Below are 16161 nucleotides of genomic sequence, written 5' to 3'. Positions count from 1 at the left end.
GAAGCATCGGAATCTAAAACTGGACTCACAGTAGAGGTTCAAATCATAGACAGTGAGAGTGTCTGTCCTCTTGTACTTAAATCGGCATTGTGCCTTTTGTACTAAATTCGGATGCAATTTCTGTGTTTCATCGTCAATAGGAAGGTGCAAGGTATACAGTAAACCTGAAGTGAAGCATCGGAATCTAAAACTGAACTCACAGGAGAGGTTCAAATCATTGAAAGTGAGAGTGTCAGTCCTCTTGTACTTAAGTCGGCATTGTGCCTTTTGTATTAAATTCGGATGCAATTTCTGTGTTTCTTCGTCAATAAGATGGTGCAAGGTATACAGTAATCTTGACGTGAAACATCGGAACCTAAAACTGGACTCACAGGAGAGGTTCAAATCGTAGAAAGTGACAGTGTCAGTCCTCTTGTACTTAAGTCGGCATTGTGCCTTTTGTTCTAAATTCGGATGCAATTTCTGTGTCTCATCGTCAATAAGAAGGTCCAAGGTATATAGTTAACCGGAAGCGAAGCATCGGAATCTAAAACTGGACTCACAGGAGAGGTTCAAATCTGAGAAAGTTAGAGTGTCCGTCCTCTTGTATTTAGGTCGGCATTGTGCCTTTTCAATTTAATTCCGATACATTTTCTGTGTTTCATCGTCAATAAGAAGGTGCAAGGTGTACAGTAAACCTGAAATGATGCTTCGGAATCTAAAACTAGACTCACAGGAGAGGTTTAAATCATAGAAAGTGAGAGTGTCAGTCTTCTTGTACTTAAGTCGGCATTGAGCCATTTGTATTACATTCGGATGCAATTTCTGTGTTTCATCGTCAATAAGAACGTGCAAGGTATACAGTAAACCTGAAGTGAAACATCGGAATCTAAAACTGGACTCACAGGAGCGGTTCAAATCATAGAAAGTTAGAGTGTCAGTCCTCTTGTACTTAAGTCGCCATTGTGCCTTTTGCATTAAATTCGGATGCAATATCTGTGTTTTATCGTCAAAAAGAAGGTCCAAGTGATGCAGTAAACCTGAAGTGAAGCATCGGAATCTAAAACTGGACTCATAGGAGAAGTTCAAATCATAGAAAGTTAGAGTGTCAGTCCTCTTGTACTTAAGCCGCCATTGTGCATTTTGTATTAAATTCGGATGCAATTTCTGTGTTTCATCGTCAATAAGAAGATGCAAGGTATAGAGTAATCTTGACATGAAGCATCGGAAACTAAAACTGGACTCACAGGAGAGGTTCAAAACGTAGATAGTGGGAGTGTCAGTCCTCTTGTACTTAAGTCAGCATTGTGCCTTTTGTATTCAATTCGGATGCAATCTCTGTGTTTCATCGTCAGTAAGAAGGGACAAGGTATACAGTAAACCTGAAGTGAAGCATCGTAATCTAAAACTGGACTCACAGGAGAGGTTCAAATCTGAGAAAGTTAGAGTGTCCGTCCTCTGGTACTTAAGTCGGCATTGTGCTTTCTGAATTTAATTCCGATAAAATTTCTGTGTTTCATCGTCAATAAGATGGTGCAAGTTATACAGTAAACCTGAAATGATGCATCGGAATCTAAAACTGGACTCACAGCAGAGGTTCAAATCACAGAAAGTGAGAGTGTCAGTCCTCTTTTACTTCAGGCGGCATTGTGCCATTTGTATTAAATGCGAATGCTAAGTCTGTGTTACATCGTAAATAAGAAGGTCCAAGGGATACAGTAAACCTGAAGTGAAATATCGGAATCTAAAACTGGACTCACTGGAGAGGTTCAAATCATAGACAGTTAAAGTGTCGGTCCTCTTTTACTTAAGTCGGCATTGTGCCTTTTGTATTAAACTCGGATGCAATTTCTGTGTCTCATCGTCAGCAAGAAGGTCCAATGTATACTGTAAACCTGAAGTGAAGCATCGGAATCTAAAACTGGACTCACAGGAGAGGTTCAAATCACAGAAAGTGAAAGTGTCAGTCCTCTATTACTTAAGTCGGCATTGTGCCTTTTGTTTTAAACTCGGATTCAATTTCTGTGTTTCATCGTCAATAAGAAGGTCCAAGGGATACAGTAAACCTGAAGTGAAACATCGGAATCCAAAACTGGACTCACAGGAGAAGTTCAAATCATAGAAAGTGAGAGTGTCAGTCCTATTATACTTAAGTCGGCATTGTGCCATTTGTAATAAATTCGGATGCAATTTTTGTGTTTCATCGTCAATAAGATGTTTCAAGGTATACCGTAAACCTGAAGCGAAGAATCGGAATCTAAAACTGGGCTCACAGGAGAGGTTCAAATCATAGAAAGTAAGAGTGTCAGTTCTCATGTACTGAAGTCGGCTTTGTGCCTTTTGTTCTAAATTCGGATGCAATTTCTGTGTTTCATCGTCAGTAAGAAGGTCCAAGGGATACAGTAAATCTGAAGTGAAGCATCGGAATCTAAAACTGGACTCACAGGAGAGGTTCAAATCTGAGAAAGTTAGAGTGTCCGTCGTCTTGTACTTAAGTCGGCATTGTGCCTTTTGAATTTAATTCCGATACAATTTCTGTGTTTCATCGTCAATCAGAAGATGCAAGGTATACAGTAAACCTGAAATGATCCATCGGAATCTAAAACTGGACTCACAGCAGAGATTCAAATCACAGAAAGTGAGAGTGTCAGTCCTCTTTTTCTTCTGTCGGCATTGGGCCTTTTGTATTTAATTCGGATGCAAACTCTGTGTTTCATCGTAAATAAGAAGGTCAAAGGTATACAGTAAACCTGAAGTGAAGTATCGGTATCTAAAACTGGACTCACAGAAGAGGTTAAAAACGTAGACAGTTAGAGTGTCGGTCCTCTTGTACTTAAGTCGGCATTGTGCCCTTTGTATTAAATTCGGATGCAATTTCTGTGTCTCATCGTCAGTAAGAAGGTCCAAGGCATACAGTAAACCTGAAGTGAAGCATCGGAATCTAAAACTGGACTCACAGGAGAGGTTCAAATCACAGAAAGTGAGAGTGTCAGTCCTCTTGTACTTAAGTCGGCATTGTGCCTTTTGTATTATATTCGGATGCAATTTCTGTGTTTTATCGTCAATAAGAAGGTCCAAGTGATACAGTAAACCTGAAGTGAAGCATCGGAATCTAAAACTGGACTCATAGGAGAGGTTCAAATCATAGAAAGTTAGTGTGTCAGTCCTCTTGTACTTAAGTCGCCATTGTGCATTTTGTATTAAATTCAGATGCAATTTCTGTGTTTCATCGTCAATAAGTTGGTGCAAGGTATACAGTAATCTTGACGTGAAGCATCGGAATCTAAAACTGGACTCAGAGGAGAGGTTCAAAAAGTAGAAAGTGAGGGTGTCAGTCCTCTTGTACTTAAGTCGGCATTCTGCCTTTTGTATTCAATTCGCATGCAATTTCTGTGTTTCATCGTCAATAAGAAGGTGCAAGGTATACAGTAAACCTGAAGTGAAGCATCGGAATCTAAAACTGGACTCACAGGAGAGGTTCAAATCATAGAAAGTGAGAGTGTCAGTCCTCTTGTACTTCAGTCTGCATTGTGCCTTTTGTATTAATTTCAGATGCAATTTCTGTGTTTCATTGTCAATAAGAAGGGTCAAAGTATACAGTAAACCTGAAGTGAAAAATCGGAATCTATAACTGGACTCACAGGAGAGGTTCAAATCGTAGAAAGTGAGAGTGTCATTCCTCTTGTACTTGAGTCGGCATTGTGCTTCCTGTATTAAATTCGGATGTAATTTCTGTGTTTCATCGTCAATAAGAGGGTGCAAGGTGTACAGTAAACCTGAAGTGAAGCATCGGAATCTAAAACTAAACTCACAGGAGAGGCTAAAATCGTAGAAAGTGAGTGTGTCAGTCCTCTTGTACTTAAGTCGGCATTGTGTCTTTTGTATTATATTCGGATGCAATTTCTGTGTTTCATCATCAATAAGAAGGTGCAAGGTATACAGTAAACCTGTAGTGAAGCATCGGAATCGAAAACTGGACTCACAGGAGAGGTTCAAATCGTAGAAAGTGAGAGTATCAGGCCTCTTAGACTTAAGTCCGCATTGTGCTTTTTGTATTAAATTCGGATGCAATTTCTGTGTTTCATCGTCAATAAGACGGTGCAAGGTATACAGTAAACCTGAAGTGAAACATCGGAATCTAAAACTGGACTCACAGGAGAGGTTCAAGTCGTAGAAAGTGAGAGTGTCAGTCCTCTTGTACTTAAATCGGCATTGTGCATTTCGTACTAAATTCGGATGCAATTACTGTGTTCCATCGTCAATAAGATGGTGGAAGGTATACAGTAAACCTGAAGTGAAGCATCTGAATCTAAAACTGGACTCACAGGAGAGGTTCAAATCATAGAAAGGGAGAGTGTCAGTCCTCTTGTACTTATGTCGGCATTGTACCTTTTGTATTAAATTCGGATGCAATTTCTGTGTTTCATCGTCAGTAGGAAGGTGCAAGGTATACGGTAAACCTGAAGGGAAGCATCGGAATCTAAAACAGGACTCACAGGAGAGGTACAAATTGTAGAAAGTGAGAGTGTCAGTCCTCTTGTACTTAAGTCGGCATTGTGCCTTTCTTATTAAATTCGGATGCAATTTCTGTGTTTCATCGTCAATAAGATGGTGCAAGGTATACAGTAAACCTGAAGTGAAGCATCGGAATCGAAGACTGGACTCACAGGAGAGGCTCAAATCTTTGAAAGTGACAGAGTCAGTCCTCTTGTACTTAAGTCGGCATTGTGCCTTTTGTATTAAATTCCGATGCAATTTCTGTGTTTCATCGTCAATAAGAAGGTGCAAGGTATACAGTAAACCTGAAGTGAAGCATCGAAATCTAAAACTGGACTCAAAGGCGAGGTTCAAATCGTAGAAAGTGAGAGTGTCAGTCCACTTGTACTTAAGTCGGCATTGTGCCTTTTGTATTAAATTCGGATGCAATTTCATTGTTTCATCGTCAATAAGAAGGTGCAAGGTATACAGTAAACCTGAAGTGAAGCATCGGAATCTAAAACTGGACTCACAGGAGAGGTTCAAATCGTAGAAAGTGAGAGTGTCAGTCCTATTGTACCTAAGTCTTCATTGTGCCTTTTGTATTAAATTCGGATGCAATTTCTGTGTTTTATCGTCAAAAAGAAGGTCCAAGTGATGCAGTAAACCTTAAGTGAAGCATCGGAATCTAAAACTGGACTCACAGGAGAGGTTCAAATCTGAGAAAGTTAGAGTGTCAGTTCTCATGTACTGAAGTCGGCATTGTGCCTTTTGTTCTAAATTCGGATGCAATTTCTGTGTTTCATCGTCAGTAAGAAGGTCCAAGTGATACAGTAAACCTGAAGTGAAGCATCGGAATCTAAAACTGGACTCATAGGAGAGGTTCAAATCATAGAAAGTTAGAGTGTCAGTCCTCTTGTACTTAAGTCGCCATTGTGCATTTTGTATTAAATTCGGATGCAATTTCTGTGTTTCATCGTCAATAAGTTGGTGCAAGGTATACAGTAATCTTGACGAGAAGCATCGGAATCTAAAACTGGACTCAGAGGAGAGGTTCAAATCGTAGAAAGTGAGGGTGTCAGTCCTTTTGTACTTAAGTCGGCATTCTGCCTTTTGTATTCAATTCGCATGCAATTTCTGTGTTTCATCGTCAATAAGAAGGTGCAAGGTATACAGTAAACCTGAAGTGAAGCATCGGAATCTAAAACTGGACTCACAGGAGAGGTTCAAATCATAGAAAGTGAGAGTGTCAGTCCTCTTGTACTTAAGTCTGCATTGTGCCTTTTGTATTAATTTCAGATGCAATTTCTGTGCTTCATTGTCAATAAGAAGGGTCAAAGTATACAGTAAACCTGAAGTGAAGCATCGGAATCTATAACTGGACTCACAGGAGAGGTTCAAATCGTAGAAAGTGAGAGTGTCAGTCCTCTTGTACTTAAGTCGGCATTGTGCTTTCTGTATTAAATTCGGATGTAATTTCTGTGTTTCATCGTCAATAAGAAGGTGCAAGGTGTACAGTAAACCTGAAGTGAAGCATCGGAATCTAAAACTGGACTGACAGGAGAGGCTAAAATCGTAGAAAGTGAGTGTGTCAGTCCTCTTGTACTTAAGTCAGCATTGTGTCTTTTGTATTATATTCGGATGCAATTTCTGTGTTTAATCGTCAATAAGAAGGTGCAAGGTATACAGTTAACCTGAAGTGAAGCATCGGAATCGAAAACTGGACTCACAGGAGAGGTTCAAATCGTAGAAAGTGAGAGTATCAGTCCTCTTAAACTTAAGTCCGCATTGTGCTTTTTGTATTAAATTCGGATGCAATTTCTGTGTTTCATCGTCAATAAGACGGTGCAAGGTATACAGTAAACCTGAAGTGAAACATCGGAATCTAAAACTGGACTCACAGGAGAGGTTCAAGTCGTAGAAAGTGAGAGTGTCAGTCCTCTTGTACTTAAATCGGCATTGTGCACTTCGTACTAAATTCGGATGCAATTTCTGTGTTTCATCGTCAATAAGAAGGTGGAAGGTATACAGTAAACCTGAAGTGAAGCATCTGAATCTAAAACTGGACTCACAGGAGAGGTTCAAATCATAGAAAGGGAGAGTGTCAGTCCTCTTGTACTTATGTCGGCATTGTGCCTTTTGTATTAAATTCGGATGCAATTTCTGTGTTTCATCGTCAGTAAGAAGGTGCAAGGTATACGGTAAACCTGAAGGGAAGCATCGGAATCTAAAACTGGACTCACAGGAGAGGTTCAAATTGTAGAAAGTGAGAGTGTCAGTCCTCTTGTACTTAAGTCGGCATTGTGCCTTTCTTATTAAATTCGGATGCAATTTCTGTGTTTCATCGTCAATAAGATGGTGCAAGGTATACAGTAAACCTGAAGTGAAGCATCGGAATCTAAGACTGGACTCACAGGAGAGGCTCAAATCTTCGAAAGTGACAGAGTCAGTCCTCTTGTACTTAAGTCGGCATTGTGCCTTTTGTATTAAATTCGTATGCAATTTCTGTGTTTCATCGTCAGTAAGAAGGTGCAAGGTATACAGTAAACCTGAAGTGAAGCATCGAAATCTAAAACTGGACTCACAGGAGAGGTTCAAATCGTAGAAAGTGAGAGTATCAGTCCACTTGTACTTAAGTCGGCATTGTGCCTTTTGTATTAAATTCGGATGCAATTTCATTGTTTCATCGTCAATAAGAAGGTGCAAGGTATACAGTAAACCTGATGTGAAGCATCGGAATCTAAAACTGGACTCACAGGAGAGGTTCAAATCGTAGAAAGTGAGAGTGTCAGTCCTATTGTACCTTAGTCTTCATTGTGCCTTTTGTATTAAATTCGGATGCAATTTCTGTGTTTTATCGTGAAAAAGAAGGTCCAAGTGATGCAGTAAACCTGAAGTGAAGCATCGGAATCTAAAACTGGACTCACAGGAGAGGTTCAAATCTGAGAAAGTTAGAGTATCCGTCCTCTGGTACTTAAGTCGGCATTGTGCTTTCTGAATTTAATTCCGATACAATTTCTGTGTTTCATCGTCAATACGATGGTGCAAGTTATACGGTAAACCTGAAATGATGCATCGGAATCTAAAACTGGGCTCACGGCAGAGGTTCAAATCACAGAAAGTGAGAGTGTCAGTCGTCTTTTACTTAAGTCGGCATTGTGCCTTTTGTATTAAATTCGGATGCTATTTCTGTGTCTCATCGTCAGTAAGAAGGTCCAAGGTATACAGTAAACCTGAAGTGAGGCATCGGAATCTAAAACTGGACTCACAGGAGAGGTTCAAAGCACAGAAAGTGAGAGTTTCAGTCGTCTTTTACTTAAGTCGGCATTGTGCCTTTTGTTTTAAATTCGGATTCAGTTTCTTTGTTTATCGTCAATAAGAAGGTCCAAGGGATACAGTAAACCTGAAGTGAAACATCGGAATCTAAAACTGGACTCACAGGAGAGGTTCAAATCGTAGAAAGTGAGAGTATCAGTCCTCTTGTACTTAAATCGGCATTGTGCCTTTTATACTAAATTCGGATGCAATTTCTGTGTTTCATCGTCAATAAGAAGGTGCAAGGTATACAGTAAACCTGAAGTGAAGCATCGGAATCTAATACTGGACTCACATGAGAGGTTCAAATCGTAGAAAGTGAGAGTGTCAGTCCTCTTGGACTTAAGTCGGCATTGTGCCTTTTGTATTAAATTCGGATGCAATTTCTGTGTTTCATCGTCAATAAGAATGTGCAAGATATATAGTAAACCTGAAGTGAAGCATCGGAATCTAAAACTGGACTCATAGGAGAGGTTCAAATCGTAGAAAGTGAGAGTGTCAGTCCCCTAGTACTTAAGTCGGCATTGTGTTTTTTTGTATTAAATTCGGATGCAATTTCTGTGTTTCAACGTCAATAAGAAGGTGCAAGGTATACAGTAAACCTGAAGTGGAGCATCTGAATCTAAAACTGGACTCACAGGAGAGGTTCAAATCATAGAAAGGGAGAGTGTCAGTACTCTAGTACTTATGTCGGCATTGTGCCACTTGTATTAATTTCGGATGCAATTTCTGTGTTGCATAGTCAGTAAGAAGGTGCGAGGTACACAGTAAACCTGAAGGGAAGCATCGGAATCTAAAACAGGACTCACAGGAGAGGTTCAAATCGTAGAAAGTGACAGTGTCAGTCCTCTTGTACTTAAGTCGGCATTGTGCCTTTTGTATTAAATTCAATGCAATCTCTGTGTATCATCGTCAATAAGAAGGTGCAAGGTATACAGTAAACCTGAAGTGAAGCATCGGTATCTAAAATTGGACTCACAGGAGAGGTTCAAATCGAAGAAAGTGAGAGTGTCAGTCCTAGTGTACTTAGGTCGGCATTGTGACTTTTGTATTAAATTCGGATGCAATTTCTGAGTTTCATCGTCAATAAGTAGGTGCAAGGTATACAGTAATCTGGAAGTGAAGCATCGGAATCTGAAACTGGACTCACAGGAGCGGTTCTAATCGTAGAAAGCGAGAGTGTCAGTCCTCTTGTACTTAAGTCGGCATTGTTCGTTTTGTATAAAATTCGGATGCAATTTCTGTGTTTCATCGTCAATTAGAAGGTGCAAGGTATACAGTAAACGCGAAGTGAAGCATCGGAATCTAAAACTTGACTCACAGGAGAGGTTGATCGTAGAAAGTGAGAGTGTGAGTCCTCTTGTATGTAATGAGGCATTGTGTCTTTTGTATTCAATTCGGATGCAATTTATGTGTTTCATCGTCAATAAGAAGGTGCAAGGTATACAGTAAACCTGAAGTGAAGCATCGGAATCTAAAACTGGACTCACAGGAGAGATTCAAATCGTGGAAACTCAGAGTGTCAGTCCTCTTGTACTTAAGACGGCATTGTGCCTTTTGTATTAAATTCGGATGCAATTGCTGTGTTTCATCGTCAACACGAAGGTGCAAGGTATACAGTAAACCTGAAGAGATGCATCGGAATCTAAAACTGGACTCACAGGAGAGCTTCAAATCATAGAAAGTGAGAGTGTCAGTCCTCTTGTACTTAAGTCGGCATTGTGCCTTTTGTATTAATTTTGGATGCAATATCTGTGGATCATCGACAATAAGAAGGTGCAAGGTATACAGTAAACCTGAAGTGAAGCATCGGAATCTAAAACTAGACTCACAGGAGAGGTTCAAATCGTAGAAAGTGAGAGTGTCAGTCCTCTTGTACTTAAGTCGGCATTGTGCCTTTTGTATTAAATTCGGATGCAATATCTGTGTTTCATCGTCAATAAGAAGGTGCAAGGTATACAGTAATCTTGAAGTGAAGCATCGGAATCTGCAACTGGACTCACAGGAGGGGTTCGAATCGTAGAAAGTGAGAGTGTCAGTCCTCTTGTACTTAATTCGGCATTGTGCCTTTTGAATTAAAATCGGAGGCAATTTCTGTGTTTCATCGTCAATAACAACTTGCAAGGTATACAGTAAACCTGAAGTGAAGCATCGGAATCTAAAACTGGACTCACAGGAGAGGTTCAAATCATAGAAAGTGAGAGTGTCAGTCCTCTTGTACTTAAGTCGGCATTGTGCCTTTTGTATTAATTTTGGATGCAATATCTGTGGATCATCGACAATAAGAAGGTGCAAGGTATACAGTAAACCTGAAGTGAAGCATCGGAATCTAAAACTAGACTCACAGGAGAGGTTCAAATCGTAGAAAGTGAGAGTGTCAGTCCTCTTGTACTTAAGTCGGCATTGTGCCTTTTGTATTAAATTCGGATGCAATATCTGTGTTTCATCGTCAATAAGAAGGGACAGGGTATACAATAAACATGAAGTGAAGCATCGGTATGTAATACTGGACTCACAGGAGAAGTTCAAATCATAGAAATTGAGAGTGTCAGTCCTCTTTTACTTAAGTCGGGATTGTGCCTTTTGTATTTAGTTCGGATGCAATTTCTGTGTTTCATCGTCAATACGAAGGACCAAGGGATGCAGTAATCCTGAAGTGGAGCATCGGAATCTAAAACTGGACTCACAGGAGAGGTTCAAATCGTAGAAAGTAAGAGTGTCAGTCCTCTTGTACTTAAGTCGGCATTGTGCGTTTTGTATTAAATTCGGATGCAAACTCTGTGTTTCATCGTCAATAAGAAGGTCCTAGGGATAAAGTAATCCTGAAGTGAAGCGTCGGAATCTAAAACTGGACTCACAGGAGAGGTTCAAATCATAGAAAGTGAGAGTGTAAGTCCTCTTTTACTTAAGTCGGGATTGTGCGTTTTGAATTAAATTCGGATGCAATTTATGTGTTTCATCGTCAATAAGAAGGCCCAAGGGATACAGTAAACCTGAAGTGAAGCAACGGAATCTAAAACTGTACTCACAAGAGAGGTTCAAAACATAGAAAGTTAGAGTTTCAGTCCTCTTGTACTTAAGTCGGCATTGTTCGTTTTGTATAAAATTCGGATGCAATTTCTGTGTTTCATCGTCAATTAGAAGGTGCAAGGTATACAGTAAACGTGAAGTGAAGCATCGGAATCTAAAACTGGACTCACAGGAGAGGTTGAAATCGTAGAAAGTGAGAGTGTGAGTCCTCTTGTACGTAATGAGGCATTGTGTCTTTTGTATTCAATTCGGATGCAATTTATGTGTTTCATCGTCAATAGGAAGGTGCAAGGTATACAGTAAACCTGAAGTGAAGCATCGGAATCTAAAACTGGACTCACAGGAGAGATTCAAATCGTGGAAAGTCAGAGTGTCAGTCCTCTTGTACTTAAGTCGGCATTGTGCCTTTTGTATTAAATTCGGATGCAATTGCTGTGTTTCATCTTCAACACGAAGGTGCAAGGTATACAGTAAACCTGAAGAGATGCATCGGAATCTAAAACTGGACTCACAGGAGAGCTTCAAATCATAGAAAGTGAGAGTGTCAGTTCTCTTGTACTTAAGTCGGCATTGTGCCTTTTGTATTAAATTCGGACGCAATTTCTGTGTTTCATCGTCAATAAAAAGGTGCAAGGTATACAGTAATCTTGAAGTGAAGCATCGGAATCTGCAACTGGACTCACAGGAGAGGTACAAATCGTAGAAAGTGAGAGTGTCAGTCCTCTTGTACTTAATTCGGCATTGTGCCTTTTGAATTAAAATCGGAGGCAATTTCTGTGTTTCATCGTCAATAACAACTTGCAAGGTATACAGTAAACCTGAAGTGAAGCATCGGAATCTAAAACTGGACTCACAGGAGAGGTTCAAATCATAGAAAGTGAGAGTGTCAGTCCTCTTTTACTGAAGTCGGGATTGTGCCTTTTGTATTTAATTCGGATGCAATTCCTGTGTTTCATCGTCAATACGAAGGTCCAAGGGATGCAGTAATCGCGAAGTGGAGCATCGGAATCTAAAACTGGACTCACAGGAGGGGTTCAAATCATAGAAAGTAAGAGTGTCAGTCCTCTTGTACTTAAGTCGGCATTGTGCGTTTTGTATTAAATTCGGATGCAAATTCTGTGTTTCATCGTCAATAAGAAGGTCCTAGGGATACAGTAATCCTGAAGTGAAGCATCGGAATCTAAAACTGGACTCACAGGAGAGGTTCAAATCATAGAAAGTGAGAGTGTAAGTCCTCTTTTACTTAAGTCGGGATTGTGCGTTTTGAATTAAATTCGGATGCAATTTATGTGTTTCATCGTCAATAAGAAGGCCCAAGGGATACAGTAAACCTGAAGTGAAGCAACGGAATCTAAAACTGTACTCACAAGAGAGGTTCAAAACATAGAAAGTTAGAGTTTCAGTCCTCTTGTACTTAAGTCGGCATTGTTCGTTTTGTATAAAATTCGGATGCAATTTCTGTGTTTCATCGTCAATTAGAAGGTGCAAGGTATACAGTAAACGTGAAGTGAAGCATCGGAATCTAAAACTGGACTCACAGGAGAGGTTGAAATCGTAGAAAGTGAGAGTGTGAGTCCTCTTGTACGTAATGAGGCATTGTGTCTTTTGTATTCAATTCGGATGCAATTTATGTGTTTCATCGTCAATAAGAAGGTGCAAGGTATACAGTAAACCTGAAGTGAAGCATCGGAATCTAAAACTGGACTCACAGGAGAGATTCAAATCGTGGAAAGTCAGAGTGTCATTCCTCTTGTACTTAAGTCGGCATTGTGCCTTTTGTATTAAATTCGGATGCAATTGCTGTGTTTCATCTTCAACACGAAGGTGCAAGGTATACAGTAAACCTGAAGAGATGCATCGGAATCTAAAACTGGACTCACAGGAGAGCTTCAAATCATAGAAAGTGAGAGTGTCAGTTCTCTTGTACTTAAGTCGGCATTGTGCCTTTTGTATTAAATTCGGACGCAATTTCTGTGTTTCATCGTCAATAAAAAGGTGCAAGGTATACAGTAATCTTGAAGTGAAGCATCGGAATCTGCAACTGGACTCACAGGAGAGGTTCAAATCGTAGAAAGTGAGAGTGTCAGTCCTCTTGTACTTAATTCGGCATTGTGCCTTTTGAATTAAAATCGGAGGCAATTTCTGTGTTTCATCGTCAATAACAACTTGCAAGGTATACAGTAAACCTGAAGTGAAGCATCGGAATCTAAAACTATACTCACAGGAGAGGTTCAAATCATAGAAAGTGAGAGTGTCAGTCCTCTTTTACTGAAGTCGGGATTGTGCCTTTTGTATTTAATTCGGATGCAATTCCTGTGTTTCATCGTCAATACGAAGGTCCAAGGGATGCAGTAATCGCGAAGTGGAGCATCGGAATCTAAAACTGGACTCACAGGAGGGGTTCAAATCATAGAAAGTAAGAGTGTCAGTCCTCTTGTACTTAAGTCGGCATTGTGCGTTTTGTATTAAATTCGGATGCAAATTCTGTGTTTCATCGTCAATAAGAAGGTCCTAGGGATACAGTAATCCTGAAGTGAAGCATCGGAATCTAAAACTGGACTCACAGGAGAGGTTCAAATCATAGAAAGTGAGAGTGTAAGTCCTCTTTTACTTAAGTCGGGATTGTGCCTTTTGAATTAAATTCGGAAGTAATTTATGTGTTTCATCGTCAATAAGAAGGCCCAAGGGATACAGTAAACCTGAAGTGAAGCAACGGAATCCAAAACTGTACTCACAGGAGAGGTTCAAAACATAGAAAGTTAGAGTGTCAGTCCTCTTGTACTTAAGGCGGCATTGTCCCTTTTGTATAAAATTCGGATGCAATTTCTGTGTTTCATCGTCAATTAGAAGGTGCAAGGTATACCGTAAACGTGAAGTGAAGCATCGGAATCTAAAACTGGACTCACAGGAGAGGTTGAAATCGTAGAAAGTGAGAGTGTGAGTCCTCTTGTACGTAATTAGGCATTGTGTCCTTTGTATTCAATTCGGATGCAATTTATGTGTTTCATCGTCAATAAGAAGGTGCAAGGTATAGAGTAAATCTGAAGTGAAGCATCGGAATCTCAAACTGGACTCACAGGAGAGGTTCAAATCGTGGAAAGTGAGAGTGTCAGTCCTCTTGTACTTAAGTCGGCATTGTTCCTTTTGTATTAAATTCGGATGCAATTGCTGTGTTTCATCGTCAACACGAAGGTGCAAGGTATACAGTAAAAATGAAAAGATGCATCGGAATCTAAAACTGGACTCACAGGAGATGTTCAAATCATAGAAAGTGAGAGTGTCAGTTCTCTTGTATTTAAGTCGGCATTGTGCCTTTTGTATTAAATTCGGACGCAATTTCTGTGTTTCATCGTCAATAAGAAGGTACAAGGTATATAGTAATGTTGAAGTGAAGCATCGGAATCTAATACTGGACTCTCAGGAGAGGTTCAAATCGTCGAAAGTGAGAGTGTCAGTCCTCTTGTACTTATGTCGGCATTGTGCATTTTGTATTAAATTCGGATGCAATTTCTGTGTTTCATCGTCAATAAGAAGGTGCAAGGTATACAGTAATCTTGAAGTGAAGCATCGGAATCTGCAACTGGACTCACAGGAGAGGTTCAAATCGTAGAAAGTGAGAGTGTCAGTCCTCTTGTACTTAATTCAGCATTGTGCCTTTTGTATTACAATCGGAGGCAATTTCTGTGTTTCATCGTCAATAAGAACTTGCAAGGTATACAGTAATCTTGAAAATGAAGTATCGGAATCTAAAACTTGACTCACAGGAGAGGTTCAAATCATATAAAGTAAGAGTGTCAGTCCTCTTGTACTTAAGTCGGCATTGTGCCTTTTGTATTAAACTCGGATGCAATTTCTGTGTTTCATCGTCAATAAGAAGGTGCTAGGTATATAGTAAACCTGAAGTGAAGCATCGGAATCTAATACTGGACTCATAGGAGAGGTTCAAATCGTAGAAAGTGAGCGTGTCAGTCCCCTAGTACTTGAGTCGGCATTGTGATTTTTTGTACTAAATTCGGATGCAATTTCTGTGTTTCATCGTCAATAAGAAGGTGCAAGGTATACAGTAAACCTGAAGTGGAGCATCTGAATCTAAAACTGGACTCTCAGGAGAGGTTCCAATCATAGAAAGGGAGAGTGTGAGTCCTCTTGTACTTATGTCGGCATTGTGCCTTTTGTATTAATTTCGGATGCAATTTCTGTGTTGCATCGTCAGTAAGAAGGTGCAAGGTATACAGTAAACCGGAAGGGAAGCATCGGAATCTAAAACAGGACTCACAGGAGAGGTTCAAATCGTAGAAAATGAGAGTGTCAGTCCACTTGTACTTAAGTCGGCATTGTGCCTTTTGTATTAAATTCAATGCAATTTCTGTGTATCATCGTCAATAAGAAGGTGCAAGGTATACAGTAAACCTGAAGTGAAGCATCGGAATCTAAGACTGGACTCACAGGAGAGGTTCAAATCGTAGAAAGTGACAGTGTCAGTCCTCTTGTACTTAAGTCGGCGTTGTGCCTTTTGTATTAAATTCGGATGCAATTTTTGTGTTTCATCGTCAATAAGAAGGTGCAAGGTATACAGTAAACCTGAAGTGTAGCATTGGAATCTAAAACTGGACTCACAGGAGAGGTTCAAATCATAGAAAGTGAGGGTGTCAGTCCGCTTGTACTTAAGTCGGCATTGTGCATTTTGTATTAAATTCGGATGCAATTTCTGTGTTTCATCATCAATAAGAAGGTGCAAGGTATACAGTAATCTTGAAGTGATGCATTGGAATCTAAAACTGGACTCACAGGAGAGGTTCAAATCATAGAAAGTGAGACTGTCAGTGCTCATGTACTTAAGACGGCATTGTGCATATTGTATTATATACGTATGAAATTTCTGTGTTTCATCGTCAATAAGAAGGTGAAAGGTATACAGTAATCTTGAAGTGAAGCATCGGAATCCAAAACTATACTCACAGGAGAGGTTCTAATCGTAGAAAGTGAGAGTGTCAGTCCTCTTGTACTTAAGTCGGCATTGTGCCTTTTGTATTAAATTCGGATGCAATTTCTGTATTTCATCGTCAATAAGAAGGTACAAGGTATACAGTAAACCTGAAGTGAAGCATCGGTATCTAAAACAGAACTCACAGGAGAGGTTCAAATCATTGAAATTGAGAGTGTCAGTCCTCTTTTACTTAAGTCGGGATTGTGCCTTTTGTATTAAATTCGGATGCAATTTCTGCTTTTCATCGTCAATACGAAGGTCCAAGGGATATCGTAATCCTGAAGTGAAGCATCGGAATCTAAAACTGGACTCACAGGAGAGGTTCAAATCATAGAATGTAAGAGTGTCAGTCCTCTTGTACTTAAGTCGGCATT

The sequence above is a fragment of the Schistocerca americana genome, chromosome 8 (assembly GCF_021461395.2).
Source record: "Schistocerca americana isolate TAMUIC-IGC-003095 chromosome 8, iqSchAmer2.1, whole genome shotgun sequence".
Classification (NCBI taxonomy): domain Eukaryota; kingdom Metazoa; phylum Arthropoda; class Insecta; order Orthoptera; family Acrididae; genus Schistocerca; species Schistocerca americana.
The sequence above is the reverse complement of the archived record's forward strand: the minus strand, read 5'-3'. Positions refer to the sequence as shown.